This window comes from Salvelinus sp. IW2-2015, linkage group LG1, assembly GCF_002910315.2.
Source record: "Salvelinus sp. IW2-2015 linkage group LG1, ASM291031v2, whole genome shotgun sequence".
Classification (NCBI taxonomy): domain Eukaryota; kingdom Metazoa; phylum Chordata; class Actinopteri; order Salmoniformes; family Salmonidae; genus Salvelinus; species Salvelinus sp. IW2-2015.
Genome location: NC_036838.1, coordinates 45,519,779 through 45,542,064, shown reverse-complemented (window position 1 = coordinate 45,542,064; position 22,286 = coordinate 45,519,779). Strand labels below are relative to the sequence as shown.

The 22,286-nt window shown below is 47.1% G+C and overlaps 1 pseudogene; it reads left to right on the top strand.

The window, feature by feature from the left end:
* LOC111968487 (leucine-rich repeats and immunoglobulin-like domains protein 1) overlaps nucleotides 1–22,028 on the top strand; it is a 40,406-nt pseudogene extending 18,378 nt beyond the window's left edge.
* The last annotated feature ends 258 nt before the right edge of the window (nucleotides 22,029–22,286 follow it).

Below are 22,286 nucleotides of genomic sequence, written 5' to 3'. Positions count from 1 at the left end.
GTTGGAAAACCTCCCTGGTCTTTGTGAGGCGTTGGAAAACCTCCCTGGTCTTTGTGAGGCGTTGGAAAACCTCCCTGGTCTTTGTGGTTGAATGTGTACTTGAAATTCACTACTCGACTGAGGGACCTTACAGATAATTGTAAGTTGTTATATGACTTGTTAAGCAAATCTTAACTCCTGAACTTATTTAGGCTTACCATAACAAAGGGGTTGAATATTTATTGACCCAAGACATTTTAGCTTTTCATTTTTAATTAATTTCTAAAAACATAATTCCACTTTGACTTTATTTTTTATTTAACCCTTATTTTACCAGGTACGTTTACTGAGAACACGTTCTCATTTACAACTACGACCCGGGGAGTAGTTACAGGAGAAGGAAAACTAGTTGCACGTCCCTGATCACTCTATTGAAGCAAAAAAACACAACTCAATATAAAACAGCACCCCTGTCAATACACAGCTGGACTCTTCTGCTCCCAATTTCTCCAGTTGTGCTATTTACAAACAAACCCTGTTCTGGGGACTACAGTAAGCTTCATAATGTAAAATCATTATTTATCTTGTAACATATTGCACAAGTCTACTGAAGATGTGTATATATATATTTAAAAAAATGGCTACAAATATTCTCTAACGAATCGTACTGAATTGTTTCAAACTAAAACGTATCGTTCCTGTATCGGAGCCCATGCATCGAATCGTCTTGAAAGTGAAAGATGCACATCCCCACTATCTTCTCACTCATCCTGAAACAAGAGAAAGCCCTCTGACTCTGTCTCAACAGTTAATGTTAAAGACAGTTTGCAGCATGTCTGTGTGTTTGTATTACACCTCTAACACCCACTTTCATTCTGTCACTTCTGTGGTAGTAACGGTACACAGCAGATTCCTGTAAAATGCACCATCACTGTGTATCACTTTCAGTCTTTGTAATAGTCATCCCTGCCTCTCCCTGTGTGTCACTCATCAGACCCTCAAATAAGCTGTGTAGTGTGCTCACTGTAACTCAGTCATCTGATTAACATCTGACTTATGACAATGTCTGAAACTCATGTCCAACATTAGGATATGTTGGAGGTTGATTTTGAGTGTTTTCATTGCCTCGAACAGTAGTCTGCCTGATTCTAGGTCACTGTAAAGCCAAGGTTTATAGTTAGGTGTTTGAAATGAACGCTAGTTCAGCAGGCTGTGTGTAGCTCTACTCGCTTCTTTTTTTGGCCTGATTCTAAGCCTGTTGCTACGGGAAGCTCAGTGCATGATGGGAAGATGCATATCTTTCCAAAGCTGCACAGCTGAAAGCATTTGAACCTGCAGCTGGAGCTGTCACTCACAGGGCTTACTGTAAAAAGGTGACTGGGAGGCGTGGTGGATGGGAAGAGGGCTGGCTCAGGATGACATCACCGTTACCGACACAAAGGGGGAGTACTGGAGCTCAGTTTGCCCACGAGTAACCCCCCCCCCCCCCCACACTTGTGCTCTGTTTGCCATTGCAGATCTGGCTGGATGGCAGTGCAGTCTGAATTCCTCGCCGGTGCTGTGTGAGACTGTAGCTGCAGGGAGAGCGGAGAGGGGAGAGAGAGGGTGTTAGAACAGAGGGTTGTTCGTCACCATTCCCGGCCTGTGCTGTCTACTCCCTGCCTCTCCAACAGACTGTTGTTTCTGAGGCAGCGTATGGTGACATTGAAGCATGGTGCCAGACCAGACTCTTGTTTTCTCTCGCTCTCTCTCAATCGTTCTCTATCCCACACACCCTGAGGATCTTTTGATCCTCTCACTTGTGGAGTTCATCAGGCTGATAAGCCAATCAAAGCGGCCCAACCAGCTAGTCTGTGTGGCCGCGGGGCTTTGGCTTGGATTAATCACTGCTCTCAGATCAGCTAGTCAGATCAGCTCCCACCCTGGGGCTAGCACACTCCCATAATGAACCTGTCATCCTGCTCTCCCAGAATGTAGCATGGCTCCCATGCTCCAATGTCACTGCAGGCCACCAAACCCCAATAAGATCACATGGGCCAGGGGAGAGTGAGACTTTTCCATTGTCAGGCATCCACCCTTCCCACATCAGAGAGGTGTCAAAAGAACTCCATGAAAATCACATGATGGTTAATGGGGCGATATGATTTAAAATAACTGTTCTTTAACCTGGGCAGTAGTGTTAACTCTTTTTATTATCAACACCCTCAACATCAAGGTGTCAAAACTGACTGTAGGAAAATCAAATGGCTAAATGGGTTGATGAAATTTGGAATGAAGGGATCTGTTGGATGTACCCCCAGCGTCAAAGATCCTGTGTGTCTCAGTTGGTAGAGTATGGCGCTTGCAACGGCCAGAATTGTGGGTTCGATTGCCATGGGGGACCAGTACGAAAATGTAAGTTGTCTGGATAAGAGCGTCTGCTAAAGGACTCAAAATATAAAGAGAGGGGGGAAAGCCAGCGCTTTATAAATGAACCTATTGTCTGCATCCACCCTACCCCGTCACCACCTCTCGTCTCACACCTCCTCTGGTTGTCACACAGCTGGACTATTCTGGCCGTGGGAGGATGGGCAAGAGAAGCGAGAGAATGAGGAACTGGACTAGGAAGAAGAGGGAGAAGAGAGGGAGAGCTCAACTGTTGTGGTCAGCATCTGAGAGACCGCGAGAGAGAGAGCCTCCCCTCCTGTTTCAGACAACTCTGCCTAGTTCTTCCCAGCAAGGGTCAGCAGCTGTTTGACCCCTAATCCCTATCCCTCCTCATCCCCTCCCTCCCTCCCTGATCAGTAGAGCTTGAGTTCTCCCCGTCAGACAGTCTCCCTCCTCTCTGCTGCTGCTCCCCGGGAGCTTCCTGTAGGGTCAGGGAGGGAGGGAGGGGCAGGGCCTGGCTGAGGCTCATCCTTTACTCTTTACACCACTGTTTATTCAGGTGGGCTCTGGACTGCAGTGGGAGACCCCCCCCCCCCCCCCACGAATGGCCTAGGGTAAACGCCCTACACAGTCTTATTTCACCATCTGTGTGTGTGTGTGTGTGTGTGGGGGGGGGGGGGGGGGGCTGAACCTTGTTTTGCTGCAGTTTGACTGGTGAAACACCTGTCTGGAGACACCAGAGGTTTCAGGCTGGGTCTGGGAGTCGACTCTAAATTAGGTTCCTTGTGTTGACTTTGTTTTACTCATGGACTTGATTTAAAATCAAATGTAATGTTATCTTCAATTAATGAAGAGACTTGGGGGGGTAAAATGTCCATAGGGGGAGCAGCAGGGGGAGTGAGACATGAATGAAACAGTAATAACAAATATACATATTTTATAACTAACAAGGATAAATGTCCAATGGGGGGGTGAGGGCAGGGTAAGTGTTTTGTAACACTAGCCGGAGTGTCAGGGAAGTGCTACCATGGCTGCGGTATGGTTTTCATCCCTGCTCGGATAACACTGGCCTTCACTAGCTCCGCCTTCCTCCCCACACACACACACACACATACAGACGGCCGCGCTGACAGACAGACGTACACACGCTGGCAGGCTGAGGAGTTGACCATTTGGTCAACCAAAAGGAAGTCTGGGTCTGTGTCCGGTCAGTGTGGATTTGTCTGTTTGTATCTGTCTGTGCACGTGTTTGTGTATGTCTAGGCCTCTATACGTCTGTGGGTGTCGATATGCGTGTGTGTGTGTTGGCCCTGTGCTGGGTATAGGTAAACAGGGAAGTGACTGAGATTCCTGTGCAGCTCTGTCCATCCGTCTGTCAGGCTGCAGCCCTGAAGTGGATCGCTCCCATCTCTCCCAGCCAACACCAAAATAAATCACAGATGTGGAGAGAGACTGTGACCCACCATTCCTGCAGAGAGCAGGCCAAAATAAAAATGTGCTTTGTAAAAACTTCTTTCTGAGGCCTCTTACTCCATGGTTAACTGGACTGTCAGGGGGGTCAGAGTTAGACAATATAAGTCCTTTCATCTAGCCAAGTCGTTCTCCATTTGATTTGGAAGTAGTCGGTTGCAATTATCACCAATAGAGTCCCACAGTGGCGGTGTCGTAGGGCTGTGTTTCATGTCGGCTTACCCTGGTGTGACGTTTTGATAACCATGTAAATCTTTCTCGGACAAGGTGACTTCTAAATATATTCGGCTCAATTCACTCTGATTCAAAAATGATAATTAGCATTGAAGTAAACATGTAAAATGACAAATCCCTGCAAGCTCCTGCACATCATGTTTAGCAGACACCTTTGCTAACAGGTATTGTGTCAATTTAAAACTTGCACAAGAGTTCACAGAGTTGTCAATTTATTCATTACTACATTTAGCTAACATTAGATGGTTAATCCAGGGATTCTTACCTTTGCCTCGATTCGGCAGTCTCATCCAGATCATCATGACATTTGTAGTTCTTTGATAGCCACATTAGCAGCTAATTAGCATTTCATTTTTGGGGGGTAAATACAGTGCATTCAAAGTATTCAGACCCGTCGACTTTTTCCACATTTTGTTACATTACAGCCTTATTCTAAAATTGATTAAATACATTTTGTTCCTCATCAATATACACAAAAATACCCCATAATAACAAAGCGAAAACAGGGTTTTAGAGACTGCAAATTTATAAAAAATTAAAACAATTATTTACAAAAGTATTCAGACCCTTTGCTATGAGACTTGAAATTGACTTAGGTGCATCCTGTTTCCATTGATCCATCCTTGATGTTTCTACAACGTGATTGGAGTCCACCTGTGTTAAATGTAATTGATTGGACATGATTTGGAAAGGAACACACCTGTCTATATAAGGTCCCACAGTTGACAGAGCAAAAACCAAGCCATTAGGTTGAAGGAGTTGTCCGTAGATCTCCGAGACAGGATTGTGTTGAGGCACAGATCTGGAGAAGGGTACCAAAACATTTCTGCAACATTGAAGGTCCCCAAGAACACAGTGGCCTCAATTTTTAAATGGAAGAAGTTTGGAACCATCAAGACTCTTCCTAGAGCAGGCCGCCCGGCCAAACTGAGCAATCGGGGGAGGGAGGCCACTTGGTCAGGGAGGTGACCAAGATTATCTGGTCTGATTAAATCAAGATTGAACTATTTGGCCTGAATGCCAAGCGTCATGTCTGGAGGACATGCTCCTGAAGCAGTGATACTTGGCACTGTACTCTCTCTTTGTTCCTGAGTAGGTTTGGAAAAGAAGAGTGTGTTTGCTTTACTGCTGCTTCTAAAACAAGCATCTAAAGACTAGGAGCTGTGTTCTTCTCCTGTTTCTCTCTTCAGGTTTTCCTTCATATTTGCCCCTGAAGTTTTCTAACAGCGGTTGTGGTTGTTTATTTTCAGACACAATAATAAGATCCGTGCCATCGATGGAAGGCGGATGAGAGACCTGGTCTCCATGGAAACACTGGACCTGAGCAGTAACGACATCACAGAGGTCAGAGGTCAAGGTTTCCCCGCAGGCCTCCAGATCAAAGACCTGTAAGATCATCCCATTTCTTCTGTCAAACATTCTTCCTACATTTCTCATCTAATTGTAAATGTTGTACCAATGTTATCAATGTATGTCTTGGATCCATGACAGTGTGCTATGCTGTCTTCCAGGTACCTGAGTAACAACAAGATCCATCTCCTGGAGGCCGGTGCTCTGGACCAGCTCTCTTCGTCCCTCCAGGTTCTCAGACTGAGTCGGAACCGCATCTCCCAGGTCCCTGTCAAAAGCTTCCAACTCCCCAAGCTGACCCAACTGTGAGTACTGTTTCATACCACTTCCAGACACCTCTCAGCTCACTTAGGCACATGTTTGTTAAGTCTCTCTACTCACCTCCTAGCCTATCCTCAACCATTGTTAGAGAAACAACCAAATTGACCCGTGGCCAGTTAAAGACACAGTGTACAGTACCCATAGTCCATGACCCCACCGATGTTAGAGGGAAAATAACTTTGGGAAGTTAGACAAAACCTAAAGAGGCTGACTCCTTTGACACCGTCCCATTTATTGAGGAGAGTGTAGCAGCATTAGTAAACATCAGACCAATACCATGGCTGAGTTATGGCCTCTGTCCTCTCTGAGCCATGCTCTCTGTCATTGTCTTCCCCGTCCCCTGCAGCATGGGGCTAGGGCAGACCCATCCTTACCTCAACACTCCCACTCTGGGGAGTAAAGACGCATGTAATGATAGCTGTCTCTTATACACATCTAGATGTGTATAAGAGACAGGTCCTACAGTGAGCTGAACAGGAACCGTGTGCGGCAGGTGGAGGGGCTGACCTTCCAGGGCCTGGCCAGTCTGGAGGCTGTCTCTTATACACATCTAGATGTGTATAAGAGACAGGTGTTGTCCTGTCCTCCAGTGAGCTGAACAGGAACCGTGTGCGGCAGGTGGAGGGGCTGACCTTCCAGGGCCTGGCCAGTCTGGAGGTCCTCAAGCTGCAGAGGAACAACATTAGTCTCTTTTACACATCTAGATGTGTATAAGCGGTTGGCTGTATACAGTATGTGCCGGACAGAAGTAGCCTTCTCGGTTTCAGAAGTGAATGCAGATGCCCTGCCCTTCAAAGCATGTGTGGCTGCAATCCAGTGCTGTTTGAATGTAGTGGAAGAGATGGGTCCTTTAGTTAACCCTAGCATGATTACTGAAGGTTTGTGATCACGTGGTGCGATGCCCAGGTCAGAACTGGACCCTGTTCTGTAACCCAAACCTCACCTCAGCCATTGGGAGTACACATCCCTGGCTTCAGGGGGAATAGATATCACCGTGTAATGCCACTTATGTTTTTGTGGGGCTGAGTGGTGCTGCTAAGATGTGTGTTACAGTATTACTTTACAGGGTTTTCCTGTAGGACCATACTTCTCTTTCTATCATCTCTATCTCTTATCATCATCATTGCATCTCTCTCTAACTCCTTGCTGGGTTGTGTTGTCCTGTCCTCCAGTGAGCTGAACAGGAACCGTGTGCGGCAGGTGGAGGGGCTGACCTTCCAGGGCCTGGCCAGTCTGGAGGTCCTCAAGCTGCAGAGGAACAACATTAGTAAGCTCACCGACGGAGCCTTCTGGGGCCTGGCCAAGATAAAAGTGCTGTGAGTTACAGAAACATACCGCTCCCAACTCCCTGCCTGGCCTTGAGGACTGGCTGTCCTCAACTGTTGTTAGGATCACTTTCTCCTACTCCGCTCGTATTACTTTCCGCTCTTAACAATTGTTTCACAAGCAACTCTATGCTCTATAATTGTCCATTAACATTGAGCTAAACTATGAACCACAATTGGACTACATGTAATGTCCAATATCCTGTCATACCAAACTACATTACCCATGATGCCTAGCCTGAACCTGTTTGTGACCTCCTCCCCTGCAGTCACCTGGACTATAACAGCCTGAGGGAGGTGAACAGTGGCTCCATGTATGGCCTGTCTTCTCTTCTGCAGCTCTTCCTCAGCTACAACTCCATCTCCCACCTCAACCCAGATGGCTGGAGGTTCTGCCAGAGGCTACGAGAACTGTGAGTAGCACATCAGAAACCTCCCAACCCCTGTAAACCAAAGCACCAAAACCCTCCCAACCCTTGAAAATAGAGCACCAATTCCTGCCTCATCCCCAACCCCTGAGAAACAAACAAAAATATGAATCTCCTATTCAGCGTCCAGATATGGACCCCAAAGTCTTACCCATGCCTCCAACTTCAAACCCCCTGTCTCTTCTTGTTGATCCCCAATCACAACCCTAAGAACATAACCCTGAATCTGTTCCCCGCTCTGCCCCTCTCCGTACCATCATGACAGCTACATGGCTCAACACCACACCGCTCCAATACCGCTCCTCTCACTATAAGCCTGTTTATCCCATAATGAGCGGTAAGATTGACAGTACTTAAGCCCACGCAAGAGTGTGTATTCACATCTCTGTCAGGTTGGTAGAGAGTGTAGGGATACTGTTGGTAGGGATACTGTGGTAATTGCAGCGGGATCTCCCTGTCTAGTGAAGGAGAGAGACTCTGTTTACACTAATGTAGAGCTCAGCTCTGCTCAGGCGTCGCTAACCACATGGCTGCCTGTCTGGGTACTGTGTGTGAGAGAGACAGATTGCTCTGCATCTGTGTTGCAACTCAGTGCGAGTCTGGGTTTCTATGATTTTTATGAGTGTGTCCATGGTGACTGTGATATCAGTGGGATAGTGGCTTGGTTAGCTCTCAGGTGTAGAAGAGTGGCTGTCTTTCTGACCTGCCTGTTATTACATTTTGGATGAGACGGCAGCCTGCCTGACGGGGCATCACAGAGACTGGCCAGTGGCCACACATGACCACACTAGACCCCTTCAGAGAGGCACAGCCCAGACACTCACACAACAGACCATTTGACCATGTGTGCTGATAAAGAAGACATATTTATCACCACTGACGCACAGTGTACCTACTTAAACAAGACCATAACTCTAGGAAAGACTTCAGAGAAGTGTCCAACTGGAAATTTACACAATTTGTAAATGGTTTGTGTCTTGACTCCTTATCAAGCATGATAGGAAACTGCTGTGGATGAACAGATATTTAGCCAACGCCACAGTGGAAAAATACAGCATCTATCCAAAGGCAAGAAGACATTGAATAAGGCCATATAAAATAGAGAATAATGACGTTAGGTTACCTTAGTGCTGTGCCATCTTTTCCATCTGGTCCATGCCTGACACTGCATGTATTTATTTTTCATTTCCTCCTGTAGGAGTCTGTCCCATAACAACCTGAGTCGTCTGGATGAGGGTAGTCTGGCGGTGCTGGGGGACCTCCACACCCTCCGTCTGGGGCACAACTCCATCAGCCACATCACTGAGGGGGCCTTCAGAGGCCTCAAGGCCGTGCGCCTCCTGTAAGTCCTTCTGAACGCACCTAGAGCACACACAACTATGGTTCCACACTGTAGACTCATCCTGTTACTAGTTTAAAGGTCCAATGCAGCTGTTTTTATTTCAATATCAAACCATTTCTGGTTAACAGTTAAGTACCTTACTGTAATAGATTGCCATTACAATTGTCAAAACATTGCCTTTAGCAAAAAATATATATCTCAAGCAAGAATTTAGCTAAGACTGTCTGGAAGTGGTCTGAATGGGGAGGGGAATACTGTATACTAGGTATTATTGGCAGAGAGGTTTGGAACTCTTTGTCTATTAACCAATTTACCATGGAAAGCCTAAACTCCCACCCATGCAAACTTGCTGATTAGAAGTTCCTGTGTAGATTTGTATTTTAAACCAGCATCTATCAGGAAATAACACTGATCAAATGTTTTCACACTTTTACAGTGTTAGTTTCATCAGTTGTTGTACAAAATGATATAAAACATAGGAAAACAGAATTTTGACTGCACTTGGCCTTTAAGAACAATTCAGTTTATTCATGTGCATTCAATATTCAATAAGGCTTTATTAATCCCTTCTGGGGCCAGTTACAACATGGAGTTAGCTGTTTACTTCTCTGACCATTGCTTTTAAACAGATCTAGTTTCTATTCCTGCATATTCACGTGTATCTGTTTGAGGTGTGCATGTGTCACTATTGTCATGTTTTCATTCTGTGAGAACTTTTATTCTGGTGCGTATGTTCTCGTCTTCCCTCTTTTCGGTCGTTGATTCCCATCGATTTTGGATGCACATGTGTTCCCTGTCCTCTGCCTCCCTGTAGATTCTTTGCCTTTTTAAACGGAGCAGGGAAAAGCAGTATGGGAGACTTCTCCCCCTCACACCCTTATGCACACACCTTGAACAGGAAGAAAGAGAGGAAGAGGGAGGCTGGGGGGTGGGTCCTTCTGCTAATGTCTTTTTGGCCCAGGATCTTCCCAGAGAGCCAGAGAAAAGAGTCAGACCTTTGCTTTGGAGACGAGGCCTTTCTCACAGGGGGGTGACAAGCCAAGGCGTATATAGGCCTTTCTCTGCTGGCACAGGGGGAGCGCTGGGCTGGGGGGAGGGGGTTCAGCTGTGTGGATAGGCCCTCTGTTTGGCTCCCCTCTCACCCGCTCTTTCTTTCTTGGCCTTTTCTTTCTTTCTTCTTTGCTTTGTTTTCCGCTCTCCCGTTACCTCTCTTTGCTTTCTAATTTAATTTTTTACTTTTCCCTTTTATGCTCACCCCTTCCTCTCTTTCCTCCCTTCTTTCTCTCTGAGGCAGGTCTAATCTAATCAGTGAAGCGCTGGGTAGGCGTGGGCCCAAGCAGTAAGGGAGCTGAGGCAGCTTTAATTGGGCAGCCACTGCCTACATTAACAAGGCAACGGCCATTCACACTCAGCCAGCCAGAAAGAATAGGGAATTGGCAGCTGAGTCCGGCCATGGAGGCAAAGTAACCAAAAGGAACCAAAGGGGTTGAGGGAAGGACTGAGGGGGGTAGGGGAATTATTATTCAAATGTTTCCTTTGCCCAGATGACTTCAACAGTTACAGGGTTTTCTCTGCATAGAAAAGTCTTTGGTGGGCTACCAAAGTGTTTTTCGTGACGCCTTTTCTGGGGGGGTGGGGGGTTCAGGATGGGAAAAGGTTTTCAGTTTTAAAGTTAATATAAAGTATGTAAAAAATATTTTAGATGTTTGAGTCACTCCGATAGCCTAAGTCATAGCAAAATGTGTAGAAGAGCAGGAAATTTGCTTTAAAACTGCACATTTTTCTCTTAGCCTCATGGCAAAATGTGTATAATTGCAGGAAATTTGCCTTTAAAAAAGCAGAAGGTTTCCACTACGCCCACCACCTAAGCTGCATTTTGATGTAGAAAACCCCCCGAGTTAGAAGTAGTGTGTCAGAAAAGCTAATTAATTGCGTTCAACCACAGGTTGGTGGTACCTTCATTTGGGAGGACGGGTTTGTGGTAATGGCTGGAGCGGAGTCAGTGGAATGGTAACAAGCACATGGTTTCCATGTTTGATGCCGTTCCGTTAGCGCTGTTCCTGCCATTATTATGAGCCGTCCTCCCTCAGCAGTCTCCACTGCATTCAACATGCGTTGAGAAACTTCCTGGCAGACTCAAAGTGAAATGTTTTATTTTATTGAGTCTCATTCTGGCTTGGCATGGATAAGGTTTTCACTCATTAGGCTTTGAGACTGTGCTGGGACTGACATACCTGCCACCACACTGCCTGGCCAGACCAGGCCATGCCCACTGACTGTCTAAATCTTAAGACAATGTGTGCCCGCCAACCCCTCCATACTGTTATGAATTATACATGTGTATCCCTGTGTTGGGCTGTGTGCCTTCACCCCGCTCCTTCTCACAAAGGAAAGAATGTGCTTGGCTGGCAGAGCAGATCAGCAGAGAGGCTTGCTCTTTAGACAGGTGCAGGAGGGGTGGAGGGGTAACCCGTGACTTCCAGCCCCATCTCTGCCAAGGCTACACAGTGCTCCAGCTCTGGCAGCCTGTTCTGCTCTCCTCCTCTATCTCTCTTATCCTTTTCTCTCTCCTACAGGGAGCTGGACATAACGACATCTCAGGCACAATAGAGGACACCAATGGGGCCTTCTCTGGACTGGACAGCCTCAACAAGCTGTGAGTATCCCCCCTCCTCCTCTCATCCCCCCCTTTCCTCCACCTTCCTCTCCCCCAGAACCGGTCCCTTCAAGCTGGCTGCCCTGCACTGGTGATGATTGTCTGCAGATCTTCGTCAGCGTGAAGGGTTTCCATTGCAATCAATAGTTTCCTCTGGAGTATTGCCTACCTATAGCTTATATCTAGTTCTCCAGACTCGCTTCAGACAGGACCAGCTCCATCTCTCCCAGCCCTGGCTTCAGACAGCACCAGCTTCCATACTCTCCCAGCCTGGCTTCAGACAGCACCAGTCCATCTCTCCCTTACCTGGCTTCAGACAGGACCAGCTCCATCTCTCCCAGACCTGGCTTTCAGACAGGACCAGCTCCATCTCTCCCAGACCTGGCTTCAGACAGGACCAGCTCCATCTCTCCCAGACCTGGCTTCAGACAGGACCAGCTCCATCTCTCCCTTACCTCTGGGCCTCACACGTCATTTGGAAGTGAAACACTGAGAGATGACTTTAAAAGCTGCTCCAAGTTTTATTAGGCTTTTTCATGAAGCATGCAGGTTCATATTTTAACGGCAACAGACTTGAAACTTGAAACGAGCATGAATCTGGTTTTCATTTGTTTTACCAGACTCTCAACTACAATTGTGTCCAAGTTCAGAGTGTCTGTTGGTGGGAATTGAACTGCCTTGACGGTTAAACGATGTCAATTTGTTGTGATCTCTCGTATAACTATTAAACCACAGCACAATGAACATAGTGGGCCCTAAACAATCCTGGGATAAAAGATGGTGTCCAACCAAGGCCGTTCCCTGTGAGTGCTAGCCTATTGAAAGGCTTTTCTATCAGCCTGCAGGATATGAGTCTCAGCAGCTCTGTCGGTCTCTAGCCCTGCTCCTCTCTCTCTGCTCCACGGCCATGCCTTCCTGCCTGTTGTTAGGGACTGAAAGAGGGTGAAATTGGCCCAGCGCTGGCACAATCCTTCCATCCCGCCGGAAAACAACACTCCCCAGCCCTGGGAAAAACAGAGAGAGGGGCGGGACATTAAAGTGTCCTCCACACACTTTGTGTCCCAGATTGTGATGGGAGAATGCTCTGGGTTAACTTGTGCTCTCACAAGTGGTCACAAAAAAAACTATTTTCTCATTGCTCTTTTGAGGTGGAAAAATGCAGTAACTTAGTGAGTAGTGGTTGTCTGTGATGAAGCCTGCTGTGCAGCCCGTCTCCCTCTGTAGTCTAGAAACATAGACCTCTGGCTGATGTGGGGTCAGTAGTGAGTGACATCTCTGTCAGGAGCTGACAGGTTCTGTCCATGACCAGTCGTCTGCCTGGTGGCCCCCTAAACACAGAGGCTTTCTTATAGAACGCCTGTGACGAATACCTCTTATCAACATGCATCTTAGTGTTAGCTAATCTCCCCCAAATGTAATAACCAAGCAGATGCACGCCCAGTGGTTTTTGAAACATGGTTTGTATTCACATTGCACTGTGTAGATTTTCAGTGGGTCCATATAGAAGGGGAGAGTGGAGGAGGTGTGACAGGATTGAAAGGTTCTGATGCAGGGGTCTTAACTCTAAACCAGCCAACTGTGTACATCCGCTCCTCTTGGGAAGGAAGGCAGAGAGAAGGGAAAAGAGGGACGGACGGACGGAAGGGGAGAAGGAGGGAGGGTAGAGGTGTCTTTTGAAGAGCGGCTGGGATTAGACCCCCAGAGCTGCTTGTTCCTTGCTTGAACCCGCCTTGACAAGGCTACTTTTATTACTCTACAAGCTGTGTTGTCCCTCAGTGAGACAACCTGCTTTTCATGTGGCCCCCCCTGGCTCAGCCCCCCCCTGTCATCGCTATTAAATACTAATAAAGATAAAAGTGGTCTTTGAAGAGCAGGGCCGGGGCCCCGAGTCCCTCACCCTCCTAATCTCCACACAGTTCGGATTTCCAATACCTGAATCTTCTGGTCTTATCAGATTCAACCACACTAATTGTGCATTTCTCCCCCTCTTCTTCTCCCTTACCCCTTCCTCCTCTCTCTTTCACTTTCTCACTTTCTCTCCCGTTTATCGGCGCCCTTCATGTTTGGAAATTGCAGAACTCTGTTTGGAAACAAGATCAAGTCGGTGGCCAAGAAAGCCTTCTCAGGCCTGGAGGCCCTGGAGCACCTGTGAGTATCCCACAATGCACTGCACGCCCCCAAGTGCGGCTGCCAAAAGTAGCTGCCTAAGAGGGCTGTTAGAAATGAAATAGCGTCTTTGTTAAAGGAGAAGACAGGCAGTTTGTGGGGCAAGCTGCTTCCCTCTCGTTAGAGGCAGCTTCAACTTTGGTCTTTTTCCCTGGTGCAAGGGAGAAAAGTTATTGAGCATATGGTCAGTTTGGTACAAGAAATTGAATTTATATAAGCTCTTTCACAGACTGACCGTTAGGGGAAAAAAAGTGATTTTGAAAAGCTGGAAAGTGACATTGGTCTTAAACGCCTGAATCTTTCCACCTTGTTTAAAGTAAGCCCTTGCTGGCCGTGACACCGCTGTGTGTGTTCCCGTGTCCCCTTTGTCAGTGCTGATGGGTGGCCCTCTGTTTAATGTCTCAACAGGAACCTGGGAGAAGAACGCCATCCGCGCTCTATTCAGCCAGAGGCCTTCAGCAAGATGAGGAGCCTCAGGAACCTGTGAGTCTGCAATGATGAACATATACACACTCCTCACACTAGTCTCTGGAAACTGTGATTGTCTTCACAATGTTATGATATGGCTACACAATACTGCCGCAGTTCATTCTTTCAGATCAAAGCAAGTCTTTAAAGGAGAATGACAAACTCTTCAGTCCTAACAGTCCCCCCCCCCCCCCCCCCCTCCCAGGCTCATCCAGAGTGACAGTTTCCTGTGTGACTGTCAGCTCCACTGGTTCCCTGAGTGGCTGTTGACCCGAGGGCTACAGACGGGCGTAGAGGCTACCTGTGCCCATCCTGAAACCCTGAAGGGTACCAGCATCTTCCAGGCTCCGCCAGAGAGCTTTGTCTGTGGTGAGTAATGCGTGTGTGTTAGGGCTTTCTGTCAGACTGTGCAGCCAGCAGCTAAGACCAGATGGTGTTTTACATTCCAGCTCTTGCTTGTTTACAGTGTGTGTGTGATATTGTTCAAGTGTTTTGATGTAGGTTCACTGTGTCTGTTTGATCTGTGATGTGCTAATCCTTCGTTTGTTTGTATGTATAGTATACATATCTTCTGTCACTGAGAAAACATTTGGTTACAAAGAATAATGCTTATGTAGGTTTATTGTTGTCCCTCCATCTCTCTCTTCCTGTAGATGACCTGCCTAAGTCCCAGATCATGGTGCAGCCAGAGACCACAGTGACGGTTCTGGGTAGTGACGTGCGCTTCACGTGCACGGCGGCCAGCAGCAGCAGCTCACCTATGACCTTCGCCTGGCGCAAAGACCAGGAGCTGCTCCGCCATGCAGAGGTGGAGAACCTCGCCCACCTGCGCGCTCACCACGGGGGGGTGATGGAGTACACCACCATTTTGCACCTGCGTCATGTGACCTTCACCCACGAGGGCCGATACCAGTGCATCATCACCAACCACTTTGGCTCCTCCTACTCTACCCAGGCCCGCCTCACTGTCAACGGTACGCCGCCAGGCCCTGAAGGGTTAACTGTCTCCCAGTATGACTGCTTTATATAGATAGAATTGTGAATGTGTGTTTGTTTGCATGCGTGAGATCCTTTTCTCTCTGTAATATGTTGATTCAGCACATATTTTGCCCAGTTAAACTCAAGTGTTGTTTTAGTGGTAAGATTAGGGGTAATTCTTAGCTTGAACAAAGTCTCTCTGTCTCTCTGCATGTCTCTGTGTGTGAGTCTCTCTACATGTCTCTGTGTGTGAGTCTCTGTCTCTGTGTGTGTCTCTACATGTCTCTGTGTGTGAGTCTCTGTCTCTCTGCATGTCTCTGTGTGTGAGTCTCTGTCTCTGTGTGTGTCTCTGTGTGTGAGTCTCTCTGCATGTCTCTGTGTGTGTGCAGGTTCTCTGCAGGTCTCTGTGTGTGAGTCTCTCTGCATGTCTCTGTGTGTGAGTCTCTCTGCATGTCTCTGTGTGTGAGTCTCTCTGCATGTCTCTGTGTGTGAGTTTCTGGGTGGAATTTGGAACAAATTGATTTAGGCGCATTGTGGAGCTGACAGTGCCCATCTATTACACGCCCTGTCAGTTTGGCCAACAGATGCTGAGTGATTGGCTGCCCTTCCCACCCAAATCAAACCCTCTCCCTAAAACAGAGACTCTTGTGTTAAGCTCTGTACTTCTCTGTTGTGGCTAACCCAGTGTGTCATATCTTCCTTTCCCACAGTCTTGCCTACATTTGTTAAGACCCCTGCAGACAACACCATCCGTACGGGCACCACTGCCAAGCTTGAGTGTGCTGCTGAGGGGCACCCCACCCCCCAGATTGCCTGGCAGAAGGATGGGGGCACGGACTTCCCGGCGGCGCGCGAGCGGCGGATGCACGTGATGCCGGATGATGACGTGTTCTTCATCATGAACGTCAAGCCGGGGGACATGGGCGTGTACAGCTGCACCGCCAAAAACACAGCGGGCACCGTGTCTGCCAACGCCACCCTCACCGTGCTGGGTAAGACTGACTGCTGGTCACTAGGGCTGGGAATTGCCAGGGACCTCACAATATGACATTGTGCCGATACGATATGTATTGCGATTCTCACGATTCTATATGATGTTCCAAACATATTGCTCTCTGCTGCAGAGACTCATGAGAAAACGAGTGTTGATCAGTCATGGAAATAAAAGTGCTGAAAACATGTTGGCTCACTATTTTAAAAAGATGGAGAACAGGATACTGTAGTTTTGGCACAAAAATATATATACTTGAAGTCAAAGTATCAATATAATATCGTCCAAAATAATATTGCGATATGTAACTGTATAGATTTTTCCCCCCTATTACTACTGGCAGCCTCGCCCCACGCCTACTGGCAGCCTCGCCCCACGCCCTTCTAGTAGAGGAGGCTGGTGGGAGGAGCTATAGGAGGACTCAAATGTAAATGTATGGGAGGCCGGGCTCATTGTAGTATATAGAACAGTATCAAACATGGAAACTACATGTTCGACTGCGTTCCAGTTATGCCATTCCAGCCATTACAATGAGCTCAGCCTCCCATACATTTACATTTTAGTCATTTAGAAGACGCTCTTGTCCAGAGTGACTTACAGTTAGTGCATTAGTTTTAAGATGGCTAGGTGGGACTTACAGTTAGTGCATTAGCTTTAAGATGGCTAGGTGGGACTTAGTTTAGTGCATTCGCTTTAGATGGCTAGGTGGACTTAGTTAGTGCACTTCGTCGTTTAGGATGGCTAGGTGGGACTTAGTGCATTCGTTGTTAAGATGGCTAGGTGGGACTTAGTTAGTGCATTCATTTTAGATGGCTAGGTGGGACTTACAGTTAGTGCATTAGTTTTAAGATGGCTAGGTGGGACTTACAGTAGTGCATTAATTTTAAGATGGCTAGGTGGGACTTACAGTTAGTGCATTCGTTTTAAGATGGCTAGGGGGACTTAGTTTTAGTGCATTAGTTTTAAGATGGCTAGGTGGGATTACAGTTAGTGAATTCGTTTTAAGATGGCTAGGTGGGACTTAGTTAGTGCATTCTTTTTAAGATGGCGTAGGTGAGACTTAGTTTTAGTGCATTAGTTTTAAGATGGCTAGTGAGACTTACAGTTAGTGCATTAGTTTTAAGATGGCTAGGTGGGACTTACAGTTGTGCATTAGTTTTAAGATGGCTAGTGGGACTTAGTTAGTGCATCGTTTTAAGATGGTAGGTGGACTTACAGTTAGTGCATTAGTTTTAAGATGGCTAGGTGGGACTTTACGTTAGTGCATTAGTTTTAAGATGGCTAGGTGGGACTTACAGTTAGTGCATTAGTTTTAAGATGGCTAGGTGGGACTTACAGTTAGTGCATTCGTTTTAAGATGGCTAGGGTGGACTTACAGTTAGTGCATTAGTTTTAAGATGCCTAGGTGGGACTTACAGTTAGTGCATTAGTTTAAGATGGCTAGGTGGGACTTAGTTAGTGCATTAGTTTTAAGATGGCTAGGGGGACTTAGTGCATTAGTTTTAAGATAGCTAGGTGAGACTTAGTTTTAGTGCATTAGTTTTAAGATAGCTAGGTGGGACTTACAGTTAGTGCATTAGTTTTAAGATGGCTAGGTGAGACTTAGTTACTGCATTCGCTTTAAGGTGGCTAGGTGGGACTTAGTGCATTAGTTTTTAAGATAGCTAGATGGGACTTACAGTTAGTGCATTCGTTTTAAGATGGCTAGGTGGGACTTACAGTTAGTGCATTAGTTTTAAGATGGCTAGGTGGGACTTAGTTAGTGCATTCGTTTTAAGATGGCTAGGTGGGACTTAGTTAGTGCATTCGTTTTAAGATGGCTAGGTGAGACTTAGTGCATTCGTTTTAAGATGGCTAGGTGGGACAATCACATCAGTCATAGTAAGTACATTTTTCCTCAATACAGTAGCTATCAGTAAAGTCAGAGCTAGTAATGGGGGGAGGCAAGTGCGAGTGTTAGTTCACAATTATTATTATTTCTAGAGCGCCTCCCACCAGTCTCCCCTGCCCTGTACATACATCACATTCATCTGGCCAGTTAGCATTCATGCATGCTTCCTACATAATGCTTCATGCCACCTAACTAACACACAGCCCTCAATGTTTGAGGATGCATGGCTTACCTTCACATGACCATAATATAGATACTAAGTCTAAAAAGGAAAACTGAGTAAACTTCTCTAAAGCCAGCTATAAACTGGTGAGCCTTGGTCCTAGAATGAAATGCTTCTGGCAGCTGTGGCCTTCCTCGAAGTCAGAGGTCAGGGTAGGGGTCAGATGGGGGAGGGTGGGATAGAGGGACTTCACAGAGGGGTTTTTGTTAACCGTTCTCACCCCTCTCCTCAGGGTGGGAGGGAGACCGCAAGCCTCCATTCTCCTAGAGGGGCTTGTATTGGACGTGTAAGGGCTTGGTCTACAGCTATGTGAATTTGATGAGATCACATATAGTCAAGTACTGTGGATGTGTAAGGGCTTGGTCTACTCTACCTTATGTAGTGCTTTTAGTCCAGAACAACTCCTCCCAGGGACACGAGATAGCAGCAGCACTCAGGAGTGGCTTTGTAATATTTAGTCATGCATGTGGAAAGAAAAGTCAGAGCTGAGGCCCAGTCTGAAGAGGTGGAGTAGACCGAGTGAGATCATGGTGCTCTATATCACTCTGTTGAACAAAGCATAATGGACCATTACCAGTTGTCATTGTGTAGTTTGATGTTGAGTAGAGTTGGGATTGACCAGTCTGCTCTGGTGGGATGACTACACTTTGACCTGTGACCCCTCCCGTCTACAGAGACGCCCCACCTGGCCCAGGACCTGGAGGACCGTAGTGTGGTGGTGGGGGAGACTGTAGTCCTGCAGTGTAAGGCGCTAGGCAGCCCCCTACCCAAAATCACCTGGCTGAGGAACGACCAGCCCTTCCGCCCCTCCGACCGACACCACTTTACCCCCGGCAACCAGCTGCTGGTCATCGGCAGCGCCGCCGTAGAGGACGCTGGGAGGTACACGTGCGTCATGTCCAACAGGCTGGGCACGGAGCGCGCCCACAGCCAGCTGAGTGTCCGCCACCGTCACACCGCCTGCGCCACGTCGCCTGGCCCCAGCACCGTCACGGTGGGCATCATCGTCATCGCTGTGGTGACTAGCATCGTGGTGACCTCTCTGGTGTGGGTGTGCATCATCTACCAGACGCGCAAGAAGAGCGAGGAGTGCAGCGTCACCAACACAGGTGAGAGGGCGCTCATGTAGTTCTACTCATCACAGGGAATGGCTGTTCACCATCCATGTGTTACGTTGGTGACCGTAGTTTGTGCTGATGATGGTTTCTCTCCCCTCCCAGATGAGACCAACGTGCCCCCGGACGTCCCCAGCTACCTGTCCTCCCAGGGGACCCTCTCGGAGCGCCAGGATGTGTGTGTCCGTGTGGAGGCTAGTGGTGGACCTCTGCCCAACACACACACAGGTAGTGTGTTCAGTTTGGTTTCCATATGAACCTCCAATACTCACCCATGACTGATCAGTGAATGTTTTCTTTACATCGCCTCTAAATTCATGAAATTGTGGAAAAGGGTGGGCGTGGTAATAATGACGTTCTCTCTGTCTGGTCTAGGTTACGGTGAGGCTGTAGTGTGTACAGAGTGTATGGAGAATGGGAATAGCTACTCCAAGTCAGACTCAGACTACCTCCCCCAGGGGCTGGGACCTGTAGGCCTAGAGTACCAACAACACCTCCACCACATGGACTACAGCGTACCTGTACCCTTAGGGGTGGACACAGGACACTACACCGCCTCCCTCTGCAACGGGACCTCCAATGGAGTCAGAAGGGACGCCCAGCCACCTGCGTTTCCCAGAAACCACAACGACAGAAAAGGTAGAGTGCTCTTTCTATTCCACACTGTTGAGGACAAGATGAGGAATGGTAGAAATTATGTTATGGATGGAGCCCTTAGCTGTGTAGACCAGCCTCCCATGACAAATCACAGTGAAGGGAATTTGATGAAAAGCCGCATTGAGTTCCCGTCGCTGCCTGACTCAGAGGAGCAGGTCGGGTCTTGTCCCGGGATGCTGTACCTTTCGGCAAGGAACGGTCTGGGAGGAATTAGGGGTCAGAATTCCGATCCTTGCTTCATAATGTCAAATTAGCAATATGGATGCAATCCATAGCCTTGAGCTCTGCACAGATAGGGGTCTTGATTGTGTGTTCTCTTCTCTCTCGGTGTTCCCTCCCAGATTGCTCAGTGAACAGGACGGGACAGACGACGTTAGTGTGCTCCCTTTCCCAAGAGGAGGCCTTCCACAAGCCGGTGAAACTCGGCCCCGTAACAAGCCAATACACACTGGACACAGACTGTGAGCCAGAGCTCAGACAGACTCTCCTCTCTAATGGACATGCTCCCAGAGCCTTCCAGAGCCATGCACCCCCCTCAGGAGAGCCAGTGACCAGCAGGCTCTCCCCACCCTGACACTAGCAGACTCACTAGCCCTGAGTGGACTTGTTCTTTGCACTGGGAACTGCTACCTCAAACAGAGAGGCCAAGAGCTGATCCTGTCCCCTGTTTGGACTAACGAGGCAGGAGCAGGGAGGGGCGTCTGGAGTTTTGAAGGCGGCGCTTGTGTGGGTGGTGTCCCGTCTGAGCTGTACATACTGAAAACCTTCTCCTGGGAGGTGCCAACCAATCTCAGCTCCTAAATGTGACTTGCATTTGAAGCATGCAAATGTAGAGTAATGTGTGAAAGAGAGAGAGCTATACCATTGGACAATTGACTGTACATAAGAGTTTTCATGTATATTATATAACTTTTACAAAGAGTATTTGAAATTATTCTGTGCATGACAAGGAACGGAGTGATGGTATTTTTTGTTGTCTTTAACAAGCCTTGTCAGCCTCTACCTACCTGCTTCAACTGCCGTGCCTTATTGCATGATCAAAGAAACCACTAACCAGACTCTTAGTATAGCAGAGATGTGAGAGCTATCGGTACACTCTTTGTCATACCATGGAACACTTTATTGCACTTGAATGTTGTTTGACAAATGCAAACGCTGCCCATCATGGCCTTAAACCATAACTCATATTTTATGAAGGAAGGGCTTTGATTTGGGTACAACATGGAACAAGGGGGGTTTAGGTTTTGTATGTTTAAGCACTTTTGTACTACTCATACCCAATAGGAATGTAAGAATTCTTAGTCAGGAAACATGTCACATTTCTGACATAGCAATGGAATGTCAAGGTACTGACCACCACTGCACTTCAGTTGGCTTTGGTTTAGGGACTACGTCCTCCACGGTGCCTCAGCTCCCATTTATTTTCTTTTGTTCAACTAAAGGCCCAGATCCTTTGAATTCACATTTGTCATGAATGTTGGTCCAACTTCTAAAATCATTAGTCCCCCCATCCCAATATGTTCAGCTATACCATGAACCTGCCATGCTGTAAAGGGAATGAGGAACTCGCACCAGGAGGCATTTTGAGACAGTTGTCACACTGTTGTTCACACAGGGAATGGCCAGTATTTAGCCTTTGTCATAGCACCACACATCGTCATCATTATGGTACTAGTACAACCTGTTTAATCATTCAGGAACTATTGACTGGTACAAACAGAATCTCTTCATTTTATAAAACTGCTTACTGCTGGGAAACTTGTGAAATGTACTCTTGCCAAACCTAGGAAAAATGCCCCGTCTCTAGGCCAGGATACACTGAATGTCAGATTAAACAGAATTACATTTTCCAATGTATGCATTTTTTTTCTGTAAACACTTGCTATTTGCGGTATCAAAGGCTCAAATTTGTTTGACATTTTAGCATATTCTTTAGAGAACAGGAATTCTAGATGGTCAGTCAGTTGTCATATCATCCCACGGGGTGACATGCAGTAATTTATTTCAATAAACTGAATCCATTGTACCAATGTCAAAGTTTAAACATTAAAGTGTCTAATAAAATCACATTTTGTGGAGTGTGTTTTTCCTTGCCTTTGTGGTTCAATAATGTCTCAAATTAATAAGTGGGCCAGGCAAAGCAAAATGATATAGACTACTTGAATTAGCAGGTTTGTCAAAAGTATTGACATCATTCATGTTGCTTCTGCCTCTATGCAAATACATTGGAGGTTCATCTCTAAAGCCAGGTTTTAATTGTAAATTATAGACTTGGATGAGGGACGTTGACTGACAGCCTCCAGGACAGGACTTAGCCCTCTGGTG